General features: G+C 45.3%; 1 long non-coding RNA gene across 1 annotated transcript in view; it reads left to right on the top strand.

The window, feature by feature from the left end:
* Positions 1–23: 23 nt before the first annotated feature.
* LOC140506612 (uncharacterized) overlaps positions 24–23,760 on the top strand; it is a 33,855-nt gene continuing 10,118 nt past the window's right edge. The window contains exon 1 of the long non-coding RNA XR_011968016.1: positions 24–741. This is a non-coding gene — a long non-coding RNA (uncharacterized lncRNA). The remainder of the gene's footprint in view (positions 742–23,760) is intronic.

Here is a 23,760-nt window from a genome sequence, read left to right on the forward strand (position 1 = left end):
GCCGCCCGGCTCCTCCCCCCGCCCGCATCACCGCCTCCCGGGGCGCCGCGGCCAATCCCGGCCCGCGGCTCCCGGCTCCCGCGGCCCCCCGCAGCGCCGGCCGGGCCTCGGGTGGGCTGTTTGCTCTTTCTCTCCCTCTCCCTTCTTTTCCTCTTCCTCTTTTCCACGAAAACTTTGAAAACTTTGATGAACTTTCTTAAAGGGGCCGTGCGCCACCGGGCCCTTTCCCACGGGAAAGTGGGGCCGACCCCTGGCCCTCCTCCCCCGGCCCCGGGGTGCGTGGGCGCTCCCGCCGCAGGGGCATCCCGGCCCGGAGCGCTCGTCGCCCGTCTCCGACCCTCCTCCCCCGCGTGGCTGCCGAGCTTGAGGCACCACGGGCACACGCAAACCGGCGACTCGTGATTTCAGGGGGTGCTGGGGCGGGGGGACGGAGCCAGCGCCCTGGGTGCGGGTCCGAAGGCGCGGGGGCCGGCTCCCCACGCCGCCCTCGAGCCTCCGCCACCTGCCCGCTCGAGGACTCCCTCCTAGGGCGGTAGCTCCCGCGTAAGGAGACTACGCAGTACCGAGGCTTTCGCTGTAAGGAAACCGGCGGGAAGGCGCCGCTTCTCTCCCCTTCTCCTTGGAGCAGGCTTGGAGGACAAGGGGAGATAGCGCCACGTCCCAACACCGCCCTAGGCACGCGGCTCACCGGGGTCACGTGAGCCCAACTCTTTATTCCCAGTTGCTCCTAGAATTAACGCGGTAAGTCTGGCGCCTTTCTTTCTAAGCAACCAGCAAAAAGACCCACGGCTGATCATGGGCGTCCTTGAAAGGGTTAAAACAGAGCCCTCTGTCCTCGGACATCCCCCCCGCCCCGCAGCCCGGGTGGGTGGGGGCGGGGAGGGCGCCTCTCATTCATTAGCAGCCCCCGGTCTCCCCAGGGCGCGCTCTGCGCAGCGGCGGCCCCGCCTCCTGTTCCTTTCCGCCTCGGCTCCGCCCCCTTCACAGTTCTCCCCGCCCCCTCCCACACACTTTCCCCCTTCCTTCTAATGTAAACAGGGACCTGATTTGTTTGGGTTTTTTCAAACAAAGTAGCTGCTCTGCTCCGGGCTGGGGCACACCCCGAGCTGGAGGGGCTGGGGTCTCTTCCCTTCCCCCCCAGCCTGGGAGGCCTGGAACCTTCTTCTCCAGTCCTGTGACTGCCTTTGGGCATGACTTGCTCCTAGCCATCCCTGCTGCCAGCCTTCTAGTCCAGGCCCCTTCACCCCGTGCCTGGATCACATCCACAACCTCCTAGCTGGCCTAAGAGACTTCTAGGCGTTAGACAGAGCCTGCGCTTGTCCTCCCCCTGACCCCCACCAGTCTGTCATCTGTCCACCCATAGCCACCCTCAGACTCTGCTTTGGCCATGTCATCTCCCTCCTCAAGGATTTTCAATGGCTCGCTTCTTCCTACCAGGTTAAGAACACTGCTTACTGTTTGAGGTCTTTCAGAGTTCCGACTTTCTCTTATATCTCACTATTCCTAGTTCAGACCTTTTAATCACTTCAGGATCCCCACTGTCCTGTGTTCAAATCATTCCATTTCCTACCTTCCTGTGTGATATGCCCTCCTCCCCTCCCTCCATGTCTTCACTTCTTTAAATTCTATGCATCCATCAAGGCTTAATTAAAATCTGATTTCCTCCATGAAACTTTCCCTGAGCACTCCAGTTTTCTCTGATCCTCTGTGAACTACTATGCAATTTGTAGTTCATATAATGTGGGCATTGAAATAAGAGGAAGTTTAGAGTTGGAAGGGACCTTGAGTTGTCTACTCCAGTTCCCTCATTTTACAGGTGAGAAAAACATGTTCAGAGAGATAACTATAGCTAAAGTCGTTGTAGATCCAGGTCTAGAATCTAACTGTCCCAGCTTCTAGCTCTTTCCTGGGCTCTTTCCACTTGGACGTTGTTGCTCAGTTATTTCCAGTTACGTCTGACTCTTTCTGACCCCATTTGGGGTTTTCTTGCTATGAGTAGTTTGCCATTTCCTTCTCCAGCTCATTTTACAGAAGAGAAAACTGACATAAAACAGGGTGAAGTGACTTGCCCAAGGTCACAAAGCAAGTAAGTGACTGAGGCCAGATTTGAACTCGGATCTTACTGATGCCAGGTCATGAGCACTATCTTGGAGCACACACCCCCCCCCCCCATACTGATTATCATACATCTTTCAACATTTCCTTTGTGTTTGGTTTGTCCTACCAAACAGACTACAGGCTTCATGGAGTCAAGGAAAATGCTTTAAGCACCTATCCATCCTTTATCTTTCCCACAGTATCCACCAGAGTCCTGGAAACAGCCATCCTTGGGTGACCTTATAATCTCATCAATTCCCTTCTTCATTAGTGTGATCATGATTTCATCTCTGCTGTCTGAGAATCAGCCTCGCTAAATATAAAGACACATGTCCATACTGGGCCCTCGGTGATGCAATCTTTAGCTGTGGTGACATGGCCACAGTCCTGCTCACCATTCACCTTTCTATGAGGTTTACAGAGAGCTTTCCCTACAAGGACCAAGTGAAGTAGGCAGTACAAACATTATTGTCCCCATTTTACAGATAAGGAAGCATTCAGGAAAGTAAGGTGACTTGTCCTGAATCACACAATCAGTCAATCGACAAGCATTTATTAGATACTTTACAATAAACAGGCACTCTTCTAGGGGCTGGGAATGGAAAGACAGAAATAAAACAACCTCGAAGAGCTTAACGTTTTGTAGGGGGAGACAATATCTATTTATGTAACATATAAACGGATGCAAAGTCTATACAAAGTCATTTCTGGAGATGTAATTAGCCCCTGGAAGTACTGAGGAAAGTCTTCCGTTGGATATGGCACTTTATCTGAGCTTTGTGGAAAGCCTGGGATTCTAAGAGGGTGGAGGTGAGGATGGAGGCATTCTGCCTGTTTATAGCCCATGCAAAGCGTCAGAGAGATCATCTTTTCTGAGGAATAGTGAGTTTGGCTGAAGTTGCAGCATACACGAAGGGAAGTAGTGTGTGGACCCAGTCTGTGAAGGACTTGAAATGCCAAACCAGGGAGTTGTTATTTTACCCTAGATGCAATAGGTATCCCCTAGAATGGGGGGAAGGGGTGGCCGTGTCAGATGTGGACTTTAAGAATATCTCTTAGGCAGCTGTGGAGATGACAGATTGGTTGGGGAAGGGATAGGCTTGAGGCAGGGAGACCAGTTAGGAACTTATTCTGATAGTGCTGGCCAGAGGTGATGGAGACCTAATCTTGGGGGTGGCCTTGTGAATAGAGAGGATGCAAAAGCAATCGGTGTTATGGAAGTAAAAATGCCAAGACTTGGCACCTGACTGTGGGGTGAGTAAAAGTGAGAAGTTGAGGATAACCCCAAGGTCTTAAATGAAGCTGCAAGATTGGAAGGACAGTGACAACCTTCAACAGAAAGAGGGGATTTGGAGCCAGAGTTAGGTTCCACAATATAGCAGACAAATGAGGAAGTATTCTGCCCAGCTCCTGATAGAAAAGGGATGGACTCAAGTGCTTATTAATTTAAAAAAGCTTAAAAATTAAAGAGGTCAAAGAAATCCCCAGGAGTATAGCATCCTAATCTCTTTTGGGGGTATAAGGATGTGACTGACTATTCCATCCTAATCCCAATCCAGGAAAATTTAGGCAAAAAAAAGTTCAGGAAGACTAAGAGAGAAACTGAGACTCTGAAAGGGAAAGGCATTTTTTCTCAAGGTTAGTAAGCAAAAAAACCCAGGACTTGTCTCTCCCAGTCTCCCCAGGTCAGACTGCCTAACATTCCTTAAACTGAAGCTGCTGAGCCCAGAGGGAGAGAAAGGGAAAATTCTTAGGTTTTGCCAACCCTTGACAATCCCTAAAGTTTTATTTTGACTTTTTTATCCTGAAAGTCACACAAGTTCCTTTTCCAGAGAAGCTATTTACCTAACCCCTTAGCCAAGGTCATCCCATGCCTGGATCCTGGGAGAAAGAACTCCTTCCCCTAATCCCATAACCTCCACCTTTTCTGAAGGAGTATCCCCACCAGTGAAGGGAAGAGGGGTCAGCAATAAAACCAGGAAACTCCTTTCTTATTTGAAAGACTGATGAAGGTCTTAAACCTCCTAATTCTGCTTTATAAGTGACCGTCAGTTCAGAGAGAACCCCAGTCTGAAATTCACCTTTTCCATCAGACAAAACAGGGAAACAATCTCGGAAAGAATGTAAAATCACAAAGTTAGACTCTAGAGGGACCTTAGAAGTCATCTTTTCTACTTCAACCCTCCCTCATTTTGCAGTTGAGGAAACTGAGGCCCAGACAAGTTAAATGACTCACACCCATGGTCACACAGATAGGAAGAAGATTCAGAATTTGAACGTGGGTCCTCTTGATTTGAAAAGCCTACTTCTTTCCACTCAATCAGGCTACCTCTTTAACAATATCTGGGAGTCAGGGTTTTAGTGCCTGGGGTTCTAGTCTGGGTTCTGTGCCACCAGCTTCCTGTGTGACTAGCAAGTGACAAGTCACCTCTCTCTGGGCCCCAGTTTTTTTATCTCAAAATAAGAAAGTTGGAGTAGGGATGTAAAGCCCTTCCAGCCTTTGATTTATGTTTCTAATAGATAGTCAAGACAAAATGGCTACATAGACGGCTGTACTGGGAAGGAATTTAGACTCAGTGACCTCAAAGGTCCTTTTAAACTCTAAGATCCTGTGATTGTGAGATGCCCTGACTTGATGGCACTTAGTATTTAGTTGAAAAGACAATTCTTTTGGTGTAATTGTCATGTTTTAGTCTATCTCCCCTCCCCGCAATTCCATCCCCATTAAACTGTATATTCTCTTTGAGGAAAGGGACTCTCATTTTTCATCCTTCTGTCTCTAGCCATGTAGCACAGTGGCTTAAAGGTAGCAGGCATTAATAAATGTTTGTTAAAAATGTAACTATAGAAAAATATATAATTATTTTATAAAAGTAATTGTGTGTGTGTTCGTCCTTCATTGACCATGCCATCGGAGAACAATGACATGACTTGCACGTGACTTTGTTTTGAGTGAGGGAGGGCTGTGCAGGTCACCAGCTTCACTTCTCCTCCAGAGCCATCTGAATCCGGTGACCAGATATTCATCAGGATGACTGGAGATGACCCAGGATGAGGCAATTGGGGTTAAGTGACTTGCCCAAGGTCACACAGCTAGTGAGTGTCAAGTGTCTGAGCTAAGATTTGAACTTAGGTCCTCCTGACTCCTGCACAGGTGCTCTATCCACTGCACCACCTAGCTGCCACCATAAAAGTAATTATGTAAGTCTGAGTTATATAAAATTTACAATTACACAAGTACTGTTTGTATAAGTGACAGATTGAGGGGAAGGGGAAGGGTTGGAAACAAACCAGAATGAATGCTGGTGAATTTTAACAAGGGATACCATGTGGAATAAGGGATAGACTACTGAACTTGGAATCCAGAAGGTCTGGTTTGGAGTCTTTTCCTGATATCTGCTAGATATGTGACCACATGTAAGTGACTTTATCTTTCGACCCTCAATTTTCCTCATCTGTAAAATAAAGTGAATACCTATAATACTTACCCTCATTGGGTTGTCTTGAGGCTCAGAGTGCTATTACAAAGCCTCCAAGGGAGGATTGCTCAAGCATTATTTTCCTATTTTACAAATGAGGAAAATCACAACTTGCCCAACTTGATAGAGCTAGTAAGTAGGAGACCAGGAGCTTGAAGCCAGTTTCTCTCGCTCCTAACCTAGAACTTTTCCCAGCATGCTATGTTGCCTTGCAACCTAATTATTAGAGTTTATGGTCTACGAATTAATAGTTGCTGATTGAGGGCTTTGAGGATTTCCTGTGAGTAAAGCTTTAGTTTATGGGCTTTATGACACTGATTTTGGCTACTCGGAGGCCATTGCTGCTTCCTACTTGTTTCTTCGCTGTGTTCCAGACAGTTGAGGTTGCCCGGTAACTGTACTTTGAATAGGTTATTGTGTTTCCCGTTGAACTATGTGTTGTAGCAGGCTCTCAGTAATATTAAATAAACACATGAATGAGCATTGCTGTAAGTTTCATTCCCAGCTTGGGGAGATAGAAGCTGATAGGAGAGAGAGCTTATTCTTTTAGTTCTAATTCTTGAGTCTCTTGGTTTTTCCATGCCAGGGGTGGGTCGAAGCAAGACACAATAAAGTTGTCAAGGAATCAGATGACCTGAATTCTGTTCTCATTTCTGCTATGAAGTGGCGGTTTGGCCTTGGATAAATCACTTTTCCTTTCTAGAATTCAGTTTACTTGTTTGCAAAATGAGAGAGTTGAACCAGATGACCTCCAAAAACCCTTCCATTTCTGCAGTTTTATAACCTGTAACCTATTCTCTATCCCTCTTTTTTAACTTCTTGATTTAGAACTACTGTCTTATCAGCTGCCTTGGTCCCTGTGAAAACAAAGTTCTTTCTGTCTCATTTTTCTTAAGTCTTATCCCATGCTAAAGTCAGATAGTACCCCCTACCTTACCCTAAAGATAGCACTTGGCTGTCCTGAGTAGTAATAGTCTCCTGGTCTGGCATCTGGAGAAATCTTGCTTAATGAGTCTGTTTCCTTATTGGGCATGCAGCTCTTTTTTAGAGTTCCTAAACACATCTTCCTTTTTTCTCTCCTGTTCCCCAGCTTTCAGGTTTTTCTAAGGGCTATTTTTCCTAGTCATTTTTAACCGTCACCTTCTTTCTACTTTCTGTGTGTAAGTGAATGCTGAAGAAGGACCATTCTGTAGCTCCTCCCAGCGTGGTTTGAGATTTCCTCATCCTAAAAAGTTGGGGATGGTGAATCTCTGCCTTAGAAGCCGCATCAAACCTTCAGCAATATTTTGGTCTCTACCAGGTCCAACCAGTCCTGGAGTGTACCCCTTCCCTGAGTCCCTACACCCACCCTTGCCCCTAATTCTTCTTATTAGCTATCTCGTTCGGAGTGAAACCTCTGAAAGCATCATGATTAAAGGGAGCAGAAGAGCTGTGAACTATGGCTGAAAAGTGAATCAGCCTTTCAGGGAGCAACCTATGACAGAAAAGCAGACTAAGCACTCCAGATCCTAGGGTCTGACCTTGAATTTATTCACAACCTCCAAAGCCATGCAAGTGTCTGATCGGTCACTGCCCCTTCTTTTTCTCTCCTGTCCCTCCTCATCTCCCCTGTGTGTTTTCTTCTCTTCCTCACCCCCTCCATCTGTATTCTTTTGTCTTTCCCCCATTCCTCTTTCTCTTCTTCCATCTTTACTTGGTTATTTAGTGTTTATTGTTGTATTTATTAAATAATGTTTCATGTTCCCACTTCTGATTTTCAAAAACAGGCACATTGCCCCATTTATATTTCTTTCTTTTTAAGAAATAACAAAAACCTAAGTGAAGTTGTTTTTTGCATGTGGCCTTTCACTTGTTTTCCCATGGGTCTCTGACTCTTGAAAGAAAACAAGGTTCCCCACTTCGGTCTGCATTTTAAGCTTTAGGAGCCATGAAATGGTACTTGCTAAACTTCTCTCAGCTTTGAGTCCTTCCCAGTCAATCAAAGGTCGCTGAAAATCCTGCCTCTTGCCTACTTTCCTTGGCTATCCTTCTCAGGCTCACAGGGCCTGACTGGGGTAGTTCTGGTGTTGGGTCAACAACTCCAGGCAAGCCAGATATATTCCTGAGTTATCCCCATGATGGCCAGTTATCTGGGCAGTTTCTGAGAAAGAAAAAAGGGCTAAGAATAGGAATGTCCGTCCTATCTTTCTTCTGGCCTTTTATAAGTCAGTGACTTTTCTGAGTGGCAGAGAGAGGGCCAGCCAGGCCTCCTTCATGTGTTCCTAGTTTCTCTTTCTGGTCCCTCCCCCTCCCTGTCTTTCAGGGCCCTCCCCTCTCCTGGTAGCCTTCAGCACTCAGAAGAAAGGAACCTAATAAACTCACCTGACTACCTGGGGAGTGGTTTTAAGGTGATTGGGTTTCTTTTGTGGGGAATCTGTGCTTTCACTGACATCTGGAACTCCTGATGAGGGACCATCTTTTGCCAGTGCAGATTGGTATTGGATCTGCCACTTCTAAGGAGAGTTCCCTGGGATACCTAGAGTGAGTTGTCCAAGGTCACACAGCCAGAGGTGAGATCTGAACCTAGCTCATTCTCTGAGGACCGTACAGCTAGCTCTATCCACTAAACCACAGCTGCCATAATAGATATTTACACATGTGTTTATATGTGTACATATGCATATATGCACACGTGTTGATATGACAACACTCATATGTGCATATATCCATGCACATGTGCATATATCCATACATGTATGCGTATATCTACATCTACACATATATGCATCTAGATATGTACGCAAATATATATCTATATGTGTATGTACATACATATACACTTAAAGTTAAAAGCTTATACTTTCATATTTACTATATAGATATATAGTCAGAGTTTTTATTGGCTTGCCAGTTTTTAGATAAAGAATCCTCTGAAAAGTCCATACTTGACACTGGCTTTTAAAAAAAAAATGGGGTCTGGGCGACTTCTTTGTGGTGACACAATATGAGAGTAAATTAATCTGTATGAACCAATAGCCGCAGAACTTTTGAAAGTCGCAGATTCAAGTAACCTCTTTAGCATGTAAATGTCTCTCAGTGATTTATTAAGGACTTAATATTAAAAGCAGAAGTGAGGGGAGGGTAGTGTTGAACTCAAAGGAATGAAACTCTAATGGTGGAGTTCTGAGGATTTTACCAGGAAGAATCAACACATTTTTGGTGGTAGGAGGTCCTACCTGCACCCCCTTAGTTAACAACCCCTCCTCTGCCTGCCTAAGACTATTTCAACAGCACATTGATCACAAAGACCCTGGGAGATGCGTAATGTACATATTATTATCCCCATTGCATTGAGGAGGAAACCAAGGAGCACAGAGGTTGTTAAGTGTCTTGCCCAAGGTCATACAAGGGTTGGGTTGGGAACTAGAGCTCTGGTCTCCTGAGTCCAAGGTTAATTCTCTTTCTCCTACAGTACACTGCCTTTGAATAAAGTCAGACCTGTAGGGAAGAATTGGTTGGGCTTTGAGAGCTCCTAAAACTGTAAGAAGGAAAGGCCCTCCCCCTTCCTCTCTCCCCCAACAGGCACAGGTCCGTTATAATAGCTAGCATTTATGTAATGCTTTAAGATTGTCAAAATGTTTTACAAATGTTATCTCATTTTATCCTCACAAAGACCCTTAGAGGTAGTGCTATTATCGTCCCCCCCATTTTACAGATGGAGAAACTGAGGCAGACAGTTACTGTTACTTGCCCACAGTCACACAGCAAGTAAGTATCAAATTTGAGCTCCGGTTTCCTTGTGGCTCCACAAACAACATTGTATCCGTTTTAACACCCAGATGCCTGGTGAGTTCTTCCCCTGCTTCTGTTCAAGTAGGATTAAATCTCCGGAATCCAGAGAACCTCCTATTCACAGTTTCAGTAACACCAGGAAAACCATCTTCTTTCCAACCCCTCCCTGCCCCTCTCACTTCACAAACCCATACCCTCTCTAAGAAAAATAACAAAAAGCCTACAGACATTCAGAAGCTGAAGGAGATTTCCTTCTAGGAGTCATCATTTGCTGCAGCTTGAGTCAAAGAAACTTAGATAAACGTAAGTTTTATTTATTTATTCTTCAAATAAAGCCCTAAACTGAAATTGTAAGTGGAAGTGACCTTGGGCTGCCCATACAGTCTTAGTTATATAGCAAGTCTACCAGCTGGGAAAGAATCGCAGAAATGGGAGTGAGAAAGACACTTTTAAATCATCTACCATAAACCCCACCCCCTTTTTGGCAGATGAGTAAATTGAGGCCCAGAAAAGTGAAATGAATTGCTCAGGGTCACAAGGCTTCCAGTACTGTACAGACCTGACAATGAACAGTGTTCTGCCAGCCAAGTACCTAGCCAAGTTCAGAAAACCTCATAATCGACTGACCATCAGGAGAGGAATTTTTTTTCAGAAATTCATGAAGACCATTTGCTAATCACTTGTTGGCTATGTGAGCCTGGATAAATCATTTAACCCTGTCTACCTCAGTTTGTTCATCTGTAAAGTGAACTGTAAAAAAAAGTGACAAACCGCTGTAGTATGTCTGCCAAGAAAACCTCAAGTGGGAAAGTGGGAAATTATAGAAGAGGACTGAATGGAAACAGTTTGCTTATCTGTTGATCAGTAAGTGTTTATTAATCTCCCACTTTGTTTCAGGCACTATGCTGGGCTTACAAAAACAATAATAAAACAGACCTGCTTTCAAGAAGCTTATATTCTATAGGAGGACACAACATACATGCATGTAAACATACATAAAATATATGCAAAATATGTACGAAATAAAGGGAGGTAGAAGCACTAGCATATTTGGGAGGCAAAAATAAGGAACAAGTGAATTCCAAGCATGGGGGGGACAACCTGAGCAAGGCACAGAGATGAGATGGAATGTCATGTGTGAAGAGTACCAGAGAGCCAGTTTGACTGAACCAAGGGGTGTGTGAAGGGGATTTCTGTGTAATAAGGCTGAAAAGGAAAGTAAGAGTCAGGTAAAGGATTTGTCATCGTTTGTCCTTCCTTCTGGAAGAAGGCCATGACATCTGACATTGGGGAAGTGATGCCCTGAGATGCAAGCGAATTGGATTTAAGTGAGGCAGGACTGTGAGCAGCCTCACTTTCTCCTCCTGGGCCATATGGGACCTGTGACAAGATGCACATCAGAATAACTGGAGATGGCCCTCAATACAGTGGGAGACCTTGACCTTTCTAAGCTAAGGTCTTTAACAGGTCTATTTGACTGAGGCAGCACCCCGTTGGTGATTAAGGCTAGGTAAGAAATGAGGCAGAGAAGGGTCTCTTTTACCTAGTCCCCCCCTAAAAAAAATCAGTTTGGGTTTCTGACCAAAACAGAAACAATTGCTATGTACATTCACTCTGAGTGTCTGGGCCCAAACAATGACCAAGGCATGGCCTGGAACCTAGTGTTGGTTCGAATACAAAACGTACCCTGGCCAAAAAGACTGTTATGGAGAACTTACACAGGGCAAGCATTCACTTGGTGGTCAGAAGAAGTGATACAAGGACATTCTCAGGGTCTGTCTTCAGAACTTTGAAATTGACTGTGTGACCTGGGAGACACTGGCACAGGACTGCTCAGCAGATATGCCCACATCAGAGAAGGGACTATCTTCTGTGAGCAAAGCAGAATTGAAAGAGCTCAAAGGAAACTCGAGATGTGCAGATTTAGAGAATCAACCCCAAATGTTCATATGAACTATTTGTGCCCAACCTGTGGTAGAGCATTCCAAACTTATATTAGTCTGATCAGTCACTGGGGGCACACACTGAAACTTGACTCTAGCGTAGTGATATCATTTTGATCCTCTTTAAGAATGAAGGACAACAACCAATTATTGGTCAATCAATGATAGCCCCAGTTATTGGGTTTGAAAAATGGTCCATGAAAAATAGCCCACAAACCCTAAGATATCTTTTAAGGTTTCAGCAATCAATATGCACATTCCTTTGGGCAGAGTACCCACAGGGAAGAGTGTGTAGACTGAGGAAAGGGAAAGAAGAAAGGAAGGAAGGAGCTGTGTTAGCCAACAGGCCAGTTCCACTTGGGTCCTACTACTATTCACAGAGGTGGTGGTTTGTCCTTTCTGGAAGAAGGACCGTGGCATCAAGGAGGTGGTGCCATGACATGCAAGTGGATTGGATTTAAATGACACAGTGGATAGAGCAGTGGCCCTGGAGTTAGAAGCACTTGAGTTTAAATCTGCCCTCAGACAGACACGTAATAGCCGTGTGACCCTAGACAAGTCATTTAACCCCACTTACCTCAATAAACCAAAACAACAGCAGAAAAAAAACCCCACCAAACCTTTGTTTGAGTACTGAGCCCTATGAAAAGACTTTAAATGTCAAAGGAGTGTGTAGTTGATCCCAGGTAATAGGGAGCCACTGGAATTTATTGAGCAGAAGTATTGTGGGCATGTGAGTTAGGCCATTAATGTAGAAGTCATCGGTTCCTTCCCCCTTCCCTCCATGCTGCTGCCTTTGTTCTGAGTTTACTTTCCAGATACCTTGGATATGCATTGTTTGGCCACATGGTTTGTTTGTTGTCTCTAGTGTTGGACTGTGAACTTCTTGAGGGCTGGGGCTGTTTTTTCCTGGGCACATAATAAACAATTAAGAAATTCTTGTTGATTTCGCTTATTGACAGACTGGAGAAATCTGAAGCAGAGAGACCAGGTCAGTGGTGATGAGACCCTGAACTAAGGTACTGAGGGTGTGTTGGTAAAAGGCATGCTACACTAATGAAAAATAGATCCTTGAAGTAATGAAGTATTGGTAATTATAGTGATCCCTTATATTTTAAAGTACTTTCACTTCCCCTCCTTAACACTGGTGATCTGGCCTCTGTTCTTCGATGTCAGTTCTCACCTTATTTTGCCAGAACCCAGGCTTCCCACAGCCACTTCTACCCATGTGATGAGTGTCCCACTCCCTTTCCACAACCCCCATTTATATGGTTTTTCCCTGTTAAAATATAAGCTTCCTGAAAGCAGCGATAGTTTTGTTTGTATTTGTATACTTGGCATTTTGTATTAGCACACTGCTTAGCACTTCATAAGTATTTAATAAATGCTGTCTGTCCATCCACCCATCCATTTCTCTCTCTCTCTCTCCTCTCTCTCTCTCTTCCTCTCTTCCTCTCTCTCTCTCTCTCTCTCTCTCTCTCTCTCTCTCTCTCTCTCTCTCTCTCTCTCTCTCTCTCTGTCTCGCAGATAGGAGACTCCATGAATAGAGCACTGGACTTGGAGCCAAGAAGACCTGAGTTCAAATGTGACCTCAGACATTTACTGGCTGTGTGACCCTGGGCAAGTCACTTGACCCTATTTACTTCAGTTTTTGGATATGTCAAATACTCTGGAAAAGGAAATGGCAAACTGCTCCAGTGTGGTTGCCAAGAAAACCCCAAATGGGGTCATGAAGAGTCTGATGGAACTGAACGACCACAATGTCTGTCTCTGTCTATCTTTCTTTGTATATCTGTCTTTATACTTCTATCTCAATATGTCTGTCTATCATCTATCTCATCTGACTCCTGTAACAACTTTATGATGAAGACAATTATGACTGTCTTTGTCATATCAGAGGGGAAGAAGTCAAGAAAAGTAAAGTTACTTGGCCAGGGTCACACATTTAGGAGCAAAGCCAAGAGCTTTCCAATGTGCCTGCAGACTTAAGGTTCAGCCTCCCTCTCCCCTTTCTGGCTTCAGCTTTTCTCAACTTTGTTTTTCTTCTCTGAACCCAACTTTCTAAGATATCCAAAATGTTTCCTCCACTTTTCCCAGAGTCCTCTTTGCTTTCCCAGTTCAACTTTGCTCCTCCCAGAAGCTGAGCTAGGCTCCTAGTGACCCTCTGCCCTGCATCATAGAGGATGTTTACTTCACTCTCTCCCTCCCTTCCTCCCCCCCCTTCACAAAAGTTGAGACATTTCCCCTCAGTCCCAAGGGCCTAAGTCTGGGAAAGAGGCTAAAGAGTCAAATATAATCTGCCTTCAGACTCTGCTCTTGAAGAGCCTCCCACCTACTGTCAGCTCCCTGGATTTTCTTACCCAGATGCACCAGCACAGCTCAAGGGTAGGCAGCAGTTAATTCAAATATGAAATGAATGATGCCTAGTCCTGAGGACTCCCACCCTGGGCTTCCCCTCTTCACTTCCTTTGGAAGATACAAAAGCTATTTAATTCTTCAAAGCCCTAATGTATATCTTGGTATTTATGGAAGAAGTGTGTAAGATTTCAGCATGAACATCCTTGCTGATGAATCAGTCTGTAGGGCTCCTCACAGTCACTCCGATCACTGTGCTTTCGGTCACACTACTACCCTGCCTGGGGTGCCTTCCTTCCCTCTTCCCTACCAGTTAAGTGAAATGCCAGACCCACTTCTTCTGTCCCTTCCTGCTCCTCTCCTGTGCCCAAAGAGGCAGGGACCAGATGTCTGAAAATCTGGTTTCTCAGGCTCATTTTGCCATTGACTACCTGTGCCATCGTCTTCAACAATTCAAATTCAGTAAGGAGTCTAGAGACAGGAAGTCTGATGCCTTCCTGGGAGTTTACCAGAAGAAATTGGGAAGGCAACGCAATTTTAGTGGGCAACCAGGATTGTGAGCTGGAGGACCTGGGAGTTTGGACTTTTCTACTTATTAGCTATGTGACTTCACCTGTGTGCTTTATCAAATTGTTTCATCTCTCAGAGATACTTTCCTTATCTATAAAATGGGGGTAATAGTACTTACATGCTCTGCTGCACAGTACTGTGAGAAAAGCCCTTTGTAAACCTTACAGGCTATGGAGAGTATCCCAAAAGTCTTAGGCAGTTTTTAGTTTAAAGAGGTTCCTGAAATTTTTAAGCTTTTACCTGCACTAAGACTTTTGGAACACCCCATGTCCATGTGGGCTGTTTTGATCATTGCCTGAAAGGATACATTACTGCCTCCTAATTCATTCAGCGAACATATCCTGAGGGCCTACTCTCCCTGGTTAGCACTTGGTATCCTCCAATATTCCTCCCACATAGCAGGTGTTCTATAAACATTTGCAGATCAGTCTATAGGAGATCCAACTCCCTGCCCAAGAAAGTTTTCCATCGGGTCCTGGGTTTAGGAATGGGAGCCACAAGGCCCCTAACATTTAGTCTGCCACCAGGTGCCTGAGATGGAGACAGAGATGGTGGCTCTAAGGGCTGCCTAGGTCTCAGCCCCCAGTTCTGGTTTGGAGTTCTGCCCAGTTTCATTCTCAGTTGCTTTTATCAGATAAAGTCAGCTTCCCTACCACCCTGGCCACTTAAGTGTGACAGGGTGGGGTTGATGAGTTACAGATTCTCTCCCCTTCCATCCTCCTCCATCCCAAGCTTCTGGAAGACCCCATTGGCTGAGGTGGTGACCTATGATGTCATTGACTTAAAGGGCCACACTCCTCTCATTCATTTCCTCAGGATAGGAGCAAATAACCCTCTGACAGTCTGTGAAAGAGAAGCTGAGAGATTTGAGTCTCTGAGCTTATATCCCAGAGCATCTTCTCAGAAAAAGCCCCTTTCCTTTTCCAGCTAAACTCCGATTAGAAGAGTTCTCCCAAGTTCCCCTAAAATAACTCTTAGCTTTGTAACTAGCTGTGTGACCTTAGGAAGGTTGTTCTCCTATTCTGTGCCTTTTCTTTTCTTCATTTCAAATGGGGCTTATACTTCCTGTCCTAGCTAGTTTAATAGATGGCAAAGTGCTCTGAAAAGCACGAAATAATCTCTGAATCTAAGGTAGTTTATTATTGTACATCATAAGTGTTCAATAAATGTTCTCCTCTCTTTCTCTCTCTCCCCTTCTCTCCTTAGAGCTGGGAGGAAACTTAGAAATAATTTGGTCAACCCTCTCATTTTACAGATTAGGAAGGACCCTGAGGCCTAGAGAGGTTAAGGTACTTGTCCAAAGTCGTTTAGGTAGTGAGGAGTAGAGCTGGGTCAAACCCAGAGCTTTAGACTTCAAATCTAGTGCTCTTTCCATTTCCATGCCACTGGGATGAGATGGGGGCAGAGAGTAGCTTCCCTGGCTTTAATTCTCTAGGGAATGATAGCCTAAGCACCATTCTATCCTACACTTAGGGATGTTCCCAGCATCCTTGAGAAGACCAGGGGTTGTTCTCTCCCTGGAGACCAGATCATAGAAGGGAAGTTATTTGTCTAAAGGTCACTTGGCCTGTTTGAAAGCTAATGGGAATAGGGCTTCAGGCAGCAATGGAAACTGAAATGGGCTATTCTGGGACCCTCTGTTTTTAATCATGTATTTCCTGATGGGATTCAGAGGTTCAGGATGGGGTTCTGAGACTTCTGCTTTGTTTTCACTACTAACCATAGGCTAGTGGAAATTGAGTTACTCAGATCCCCTTAGTGAATGGGGCTGAAAGGAAAGGGAGAAGAGAGGAAGGGAGGGAGGAAAGAAAGAAAAAAGGAAAGGAAGAAAGGAAGGAGAGAAAGGGAAGGAAGGATCAAAGGAAGGAAAGAAGGAAGAAAGAGAAGGGAGGAAGGGCCTGTCAGGACCCGTCAATAAACATTTACCATTTGCCAAGCACAGCGCTAAACTCTTGGGATACAAAGAAAGTCAAAAAATAGTTCCTGCAGGAACTGTCAGTCTAATGGGAAAGATAACAAGGATTCAGATATGTCTGAGAGTCCTAACCAAGGCAGAGGACCTGGATTCCAGTTTAGGCTTGCGTGACATTGGACAGTCACACCCCCTCACTGGACCTCCATTTCCTCATCTGTAAAACAAGGAAGTTGTACTATACAGCTTCTAAGTTCCCTCTCAACTCTGTGACTTTAACCAGTCCTCATGCCAGCCTCTCTTTCCCCCTTCATTTTGGAAATCCTAAGAATCATTTTAATCTTAAAGGCCACTTGTGTAACTTAGTGAATGGAGTCTGAGGCTTGAAGTCAGGAAGACCTGGGCTTAAATCTGTTTGAGACTTCCTAGCTCTGTGACCCTGGGCAAGTCACTTAATCCTTCCTGAGCCATAGTTCCTTTATCTAGAAAATGGGGATGATGACAACCTAGAGTACTTACCTCCCATGATTGTGGTAAAGTTTGAAGGAGTCTCCACATCAAATACTTCGCAAATTTTAGAACATTGTCTAAATATGAAATTATCATTATTCCCCTGGGGCAGTCCAGTTGATTTCCCCATAGTATCTCAGCCAAGAACTTTCTGCTTAGTTCAAGGAAGGCGAGATGTAGTGGACAAAGATGTAGCACCATGAGACAGTCAGCCCCGTGCCTCTTTGGAAAGGCTTCAGGCAGCCTCCTTGAACCTCTGGCCTCTGGCAGTATTTGAGGATGGAAAATGCCAGGTCTCTGTCTCAGACTTAATGTGTGTGTGTGTGGTGTGTGTGTGTGTGTGTGTGTGTGTGTGTGTGTGTGTGTGTGTGTGTGTGTGTGTGTGTGTGTGTGTGTGTGTGTGTGTGTGTGTGTGTGTGTGTGTGTGTGTGTGTGTGTGTGTGTGTGTGTGTGTGTGTGTGTGTGTGTGTGTGCGCCTGGTATGTTTAGCCCAAGCCAAAGGAGTGGTTATGATAGTTGAAAATGTGGAATGCTTCTGGAAGATAAAGATAATTAAGTGTCAAAAATGCAGCCCTGGGGGATGGGGAAAGCAGAGGGAATGGGGATGGGGGATGGGCAGACAGACAAGTAGAGATATCCATTCAGCAGCTGAGGGCCCACTGTGTGTAAACCACAACGTTGAGTGCTGTCTCATTGGGGGGAAGAAGAAGAAAGTTTAAATTCAATCCCATACAGCAAACATCTGTTTAGTTCTCCTCCCCTGTCAAGGTGTGCTGAGCTCTTGGGATATGGAGGCTGGGGGTGGGGATGGTGGCAGAGGGGACAGCACATGTACTCATGAAAAGCTAATATTAAAAGTCAGCCTATGATAGCAATCCAAACTCTTCAGCTTACAGTGCTCCTGAGAAGGTTTCCTAGAGGAGGTGTGATGTGAAGGATGGGTAGAATACGGAGAGGAGGGGGATGCCCATTCTGAGAAGGGGGAAACAGCACAAGACAAGACATGGGAAGTGAAGCAAAAGCCCCAGCAAAAGATTCCTAAAAGTTCCAGAAGCTGGCTGTGGAGAAAGTAGAAAGCACCCTAAGGGCCAAGCTGAGGAGTCTGGACATTAGCCTGGGAATAATGAGAGCTGAGTCTGGGGATGGAGATGTTGTTTGCAGAGTGGTGTTTAAGGAAGACGAGTCTGGTGTGAAGTATGGATTGGGGAGGGGGCAGCCTGGAGGTAGGGAGCCCTGTTGAATACTGATTCTAGTAATTGAGGTGAACTTCTAGTGGGAGAGGAAAAGAAGGGACAGCAAAGACACATCAAGAGAAGAAGACTGTTGTTCAGCTGTGGTTTGCCATTTCCTTCTCCAGTGTGTCCCTATTTTACAGATAAGGAACTGAGGCACATAGGGGTTAAATGGCTTGTCCAGGATCACACAGCTAGTGTCTGAGTACAAATCTGAACTCAGATCTTTCTGGCTCCAAGTCTAGTATTGCATCCACTGTGCCATCTAGTTGCTCCTAGAGGGGTTATAGAGCAAAGCTAAGGCCATTTCTTAAAACGTTACCCTAGCCCTGATCCTACAATGCCTTCCACATTCCTTAGAGCTCCTTCCTCAGATACACATTATATAGCCCTCAGAAAAGTCTACCTTTCCTTCCTGTTCCTTTGGGACAGATGGGTAAACTGCCATCACTTGGCTTCCCTTATCTGGAATAGGAGGTCAGGAGACTAGTAGAGAAAAGACTGGGCTTGAATTTAGAAAGCCCTGGGTTCAATTTCAACCTCAGACATTTACTGAACTCTCTGGGACTCAATTTGCTTATATGTAAAATGAGCAGTCCCTCTCCCATCTCTAAATCAGTCCAGGTTCCATTTTCCTAGATAGAGGTAAGGAGATATTCCAGATGTTTGGCCCAGAAGAAAATACATCAAGACAAACAAGGGAAAAGGAGTTGGGTGTGTGTGTTTGTATGTGTGTGTGTGTATGTGTGTCTGTGTGTACATATGTGTGTATGTGTGTCTGTCTGTATGTGTGAGTATGGGTGTGTGTGTCTGTGTGTATGTGTGTGGTCCAGACTTCACTACTCACTTAGCTGAATGACCTTGAGCCACTTCTTTCTCTGGCCCTCAGTTTGCTCATTTGTAAACAGGGATACAAATAGCACACATGCTTACAGGGTTGTTGTGAGAATCAAATGAGTTAGCACAGGGCACTTTTTCAACTTAAAGCTCTACAGAAATGCTGGCTTGCATTATTACTGCCTCTGAGAGGTCCCTTCTTGCTCTGATGCTCTAACAGACTGCTTTGGTTTCAGGCTAGCACTGAGCTATCCTTACTCCAAAGGGCCAGGGCTGGTGCATTATATGTATGTGTGGGAAAGGGATGGATTTACTCTGAGATTCGTCTCCTTTGTAACTTTTCTCTTCCATAGTGGATGAAACCCTGGAAGTTTAGACTAGGATTGGCACTGTTTAGGACCTTGAACTACTCGTTCATCCCCTGATGGCAATGCTTGTGGCAAGATGATACATTGCCTAAAATATCCCCTTGCCTTTGGTATCCCATCCCTGGGACCATGACAGGAAGGATCAGGGTCCAAGGGGGAACCCAAGACAATGATCCAAAGAGAAGAAATTTGGTGCCCATCTCCTTTTTGTAGCTATTTCTTTTCCTACTCTTTGAACACCAGGGCCTGGTGGAATGGGGGGCCAGGGACTGGGAGGTCAAGTTAGGGGTTGCGGGTAGATGCCAGTGAATAACTTAGCAAGCCCGAGGAGGCAATATGATCTGTAAAAGATACATTGGGTCATATCCTTTTGAACTCTGGAGCCCAGCATCTCAGTCATGTGAAGAACACAGGATTAGCAAAATGCAAAAGATTGGAGGGAAATGAAGCAGCCACCTGGAAGAGGCAGCCTTATTGATTCCCACTGGCATCCTTCACTGGCCACTGCTGCTGAGAGACAGGGAAAGGGAGGGGAAGCCAGGCAGAGGAAACAGGAAGACTGAGAGAATAGGGGCATACTTGTACCAGAGCTTTGCTTCTGTTGGTTTTTGTGCTTTCTTGTTAAAAGGGAAGATATGGGAAAGCAGAGGGAGGGAACAAGCCCCTACTAGGTGTCAGGCACTGTATATTATCTCATTTGGTCCTCACAGCAATACTGGGAGGTGAGTACTAGTATTATTCCCATTTTACGGGAATTTGGGAGTTTTCTAAATCAGTGTTTTATTTTAATTTTATTTTATAATTATATGCATACATATTATATATATCCATATAATTATAATCTAATTTTATTCTAATTCTAAATCAGAATTTTCTAAATCAGAAATTCCCAACTGGGAACTTCCCAGTTGGGAAAACTGTGGTGAAGTGACTTGCTCAGGGTTACTCAGAGAGTGTCTGAAGTAGGATTTGAACTCAAGTCTCCTTGATTCTAGGCACAGTGCTCTCTCTACTGCACCATCTAGCTCCCTAGTATTGGGGTGTGACTGAGGTATAGAAAAGCAAAATACCTTAATTTTAAAAAATTTGAGGAGTAACCCAGAGGGAGAACACAGATTTTCAGAGAATGGGCCTTGGTCTTCAGAAAATGGAAGGATGAATGAGGAACAGTCCCTTGTGTGATTTAATCTTTCTGGACTTTAAAACCTAGCAAGCATTTTTGAGGGTCTATAATGTACAAAGCACTGCCTTGATACTTGGAGGAGATAGAAAGGTAAATAAAACATCTCTTTCCTCTGGAAGTTTACAAGGTAAGACATGCATATAAATAACCACAATCAATCAAAACACATTTTTAAAAATTCAATTTTATTTTCAGTTTCATATTCTCTTCCTCCTTCACCTATTGGGAAGGTAAGAAGAACAGACTCCGTTACAAATATGTACAGTTGTGCAAAACATATCGCAACATTCTCCTTAAAAAAAGCTCTTGTTAATTGACTGTGAGGTGATGTGCTAGACGATGGAGATACAAAATGCAAAAAATGAGACAGTTTCTACCCTCAAGGAGCTTAATTCTCACAAAAGAATACAACACATATAAAGGGGAGGGGGAAAGGAGGTAACCAGGAAAAGGAGATTTAGTCTAAGACAGTCCCAGGGCTTGGAAGTGAAGCCATAAGTCAGTAGAACTTCTTGGTTGCACTGGTAGTAGGGATAGAAGCTTGTTCCCTGAGTAAGAGGTGAAAGAAAGTGAGGGGAGAGGGACCCACAGATGGAGGAGGGGCAGATGGCATTCACCTGGACCCCAGCATCTTGGCTGGATTCTATGAAGGAGATATAGAGGTGTGTGTTGGTCCTTCGTTGCCAAAGAAGACCATGCCATCAGGGAAATGATGACACGACTTGCACTTGACTCTGTTTTGAGTGAGGGAAGGCTGTGTAGGTCACCAGCCTCACTTCTCCTCCAGAGCCATCTGAATCCAGTGACCCAGATATTCGTCAGGATGACTGGAGATGACCCAGGATGAGGCAAGTGGGGTTAAGTGACTTGCCCAAGGTCACACAGCTAGTGAGTGTCAAGTGTCTGAGGTGAGATTTGAACTCAGGTCCTCCTGACTCCTGCACAGGTGCTCTGTCCACGGCACCACTTAGCTGCCCAGTGATATAGAGGTAGGGATGATGTGAAGATCGACTCACCCTCTCACCTATGGGGTCCACTCCTTCCTGGGGTAAGAACTTGACTAGAATATAGGAGAGATGCCAATGAAGTGTTCTAAGACTGGAGGAAGGAGACTTCCCATTGGGGGAAAAGCTAGGCCTGCCTTTCCTTACCTGCAAAATGAAGGGGTCATACTAGAACAAGGATTTTTAATTAAAGATTGATGAATTTGTTTTTTAAAAATACCTTACTATTTAAATATAGTTGGTTTTCTTTGTAATTCTATGTATTTTATTTTATGCGGTTAAAAGCAATTCCCTGAGAAAGGGACTCCTGTAGACCTCACCAGACTCCCAAAGAATTTTTGACACAAAGAAGGGTAAGAACTCCTGGCATAGATCATCTGCATGGTCACTTCCAGGGCATTTACCAAGTGCCCAGTGCTTGGCATAGAGTAGGAACTTAATTTAAGCTCTAAATGGCAATTCCATTTACCAAGCAATATGTCCTTGTGGGTCTGCTTGTTCTGAGCCTATCTCTTTGCTAGGGTGGTGCCATGGGGGATATAAGAGGAGAAGGCAGCATGGTTCCTGCCCACAAGGATCGCGGCAGAAAGTCAGAGACTGAAGCAAGAAGGGAGGGGAGGGAGATGGTAGAAATTAAAGGCAGTTTCGACAGAGGGAACATTGGAGAAGGGAGGCTATAAATGGGCATATATTGTACAAAGAGTCTGCTACAAGCTTCAGTCCCTCCTCTCTCTTCCATTCCCCCCCCCCTTTTACACCTTCCAGTATGCACAAACACATCTCTCACACACACAAGCACTGCCCACCACCAGAACACACATTCACCTCACAAGTCTACCAAGCAAAGGCATGTTTTTTCCTCCCTCCCTCTCCCTCCTCCCTCCCTCTCCCTCTCCCTCTCCCTCTCCCTCCCTCCCCCTCCTCCTTCCATCAACTGGTGTTATCCCTGCCCCACTAGTTTCCCTCAGCACTGTGGGAATTTGGAGCCTCTGAAGGAATTTGGTCAGACCCAGTGCTGGGTTCTGCTGGGCTGAGCCCATCTAAGGGGAAGGGAGAAAAGTGGAGGACAGTGAGCAACTAGGACCTGAATGGTGAGGTTCTTCCTAAAGTCCATGGGAGGGGAAAAGGGTGGGGGATGGGAAGCTATCAGCTCCCCTTCTCCCCTCCCACCAGGCAACCTGTCTCCTGATTTATTTTCCCCCCAGCTGCTGACCCCCAAGTACTGTTTACCTCTCCTGGCTGTCTCAGCCCAGGACAAGGAGAAGAGCCTAAAATTGTTTAAAGTCATACAAGCACTCTTGCCTTAAATAGGCATGGAGGATGAAGGGGAGGGGAGAACTGGGGAAAGAGGGAGGGAGAGGGAAAGGGGGATGACTGGAGACAGTCCAGCCTCTAGGGAGAAAGAGGAGGAGGAGGAAGAGGGAGAAGAAGAGGGAACTTTTTGCTTTGGTCCCTAGACACCCTGACTACAGCAGGAGGTTTCTGTAATGGACCAGGGACCAAACCTGGGACAGTTTGAAGTTCAGTCCTGCGGAAGATTGCAGCCTTTCCTCCCATTGATTTTAGCTCCTTCCTTTTGACCCTCCTAGATTCTATCGCTCCTCCCCCCTCTCCTCCCCCCCCCCCCCCAAGGCCACTTTCTCTCCTTGCCCTGCCCCTTCCTCAGCCCTGCAATAGGATACCTCATTGCCTTGTTCCTGACCCCTCCTCACAGTTACTTGGGCATCTCTGCTTACTAAACCCAACACCAGCCCAGCCCAAGGCAGGCTGAGGGTAGGGAGGGCATCCCTCGGGGAGTAGATGGGATCCATGGAAGTCTCAGGGATCAGACTTGCAGAGCAAAAAGTTGCAGGGAAGTAGAAGCAGGCTAGAAATGAGGAGGGGAAGAGGAGGGGGTTTGTAATATTGACCAATCAAGAACAGATGCTGAGAGGACAGGGAAAAGGCAAAGAAAAGCAGAAAGGGAAAACCCCAAAGAATGCCGGCAAAATTTCTACTTTAACTATTATCTTGGGCTCATTGCTTCAGAGTTGTCAGGGACCTTTGAAGTCATTGGGACTCACTCCCCCTCATTTTACAGAAATGAGATACACTAGGAAATACACTAGTAAGTGGTAGAAGCAGAATTGGAACCCAAGTCCTTTGACTGTCCATTTATTATACTGGGCTTTCTGTTATATACTGGGCTGCCTTTTAAAACTTAGCTCTTTGTGGTTTTCTCTTACTGAATTTAATCCAACACTACAAACATTTTTAAGGGGTTTTGGTGAGTATAACCTAGCAGGCTCTTAATGTTTGTGGAATTGATTGTTACAGTCTAGTACAATTTAGGGGGATAAGATATGCCCAGGGGCTGTACTATGCAATAGTGCACTTGTTAAGTTCATGAAGGAGGTACAAAATAAAGCAACTCTACGAAAGGGGTCAGTGGAAAGATCCATGACAGACCAGGACGGCAGCTGGGCTGTAAAGTGTAGGAAGATGGTCCAGGTAAGGTGG

The sequence above is a fragment of the Notamacropus eugenii genome, chromosome 1 (assembly GCF_028372415.1).
Source record: "Notamacropus eugenii isolate mMacEug1 chromosome 1, mMacEug1.pri_v2, whole genome shotgun sequence".
Classification (NCBI taxonomy): Eukaryota; Metazoa; Chordata; class Mammalia; order Diprotodontia; family Macropodidae; genus Notamacropus; species Notamacropus eugenii.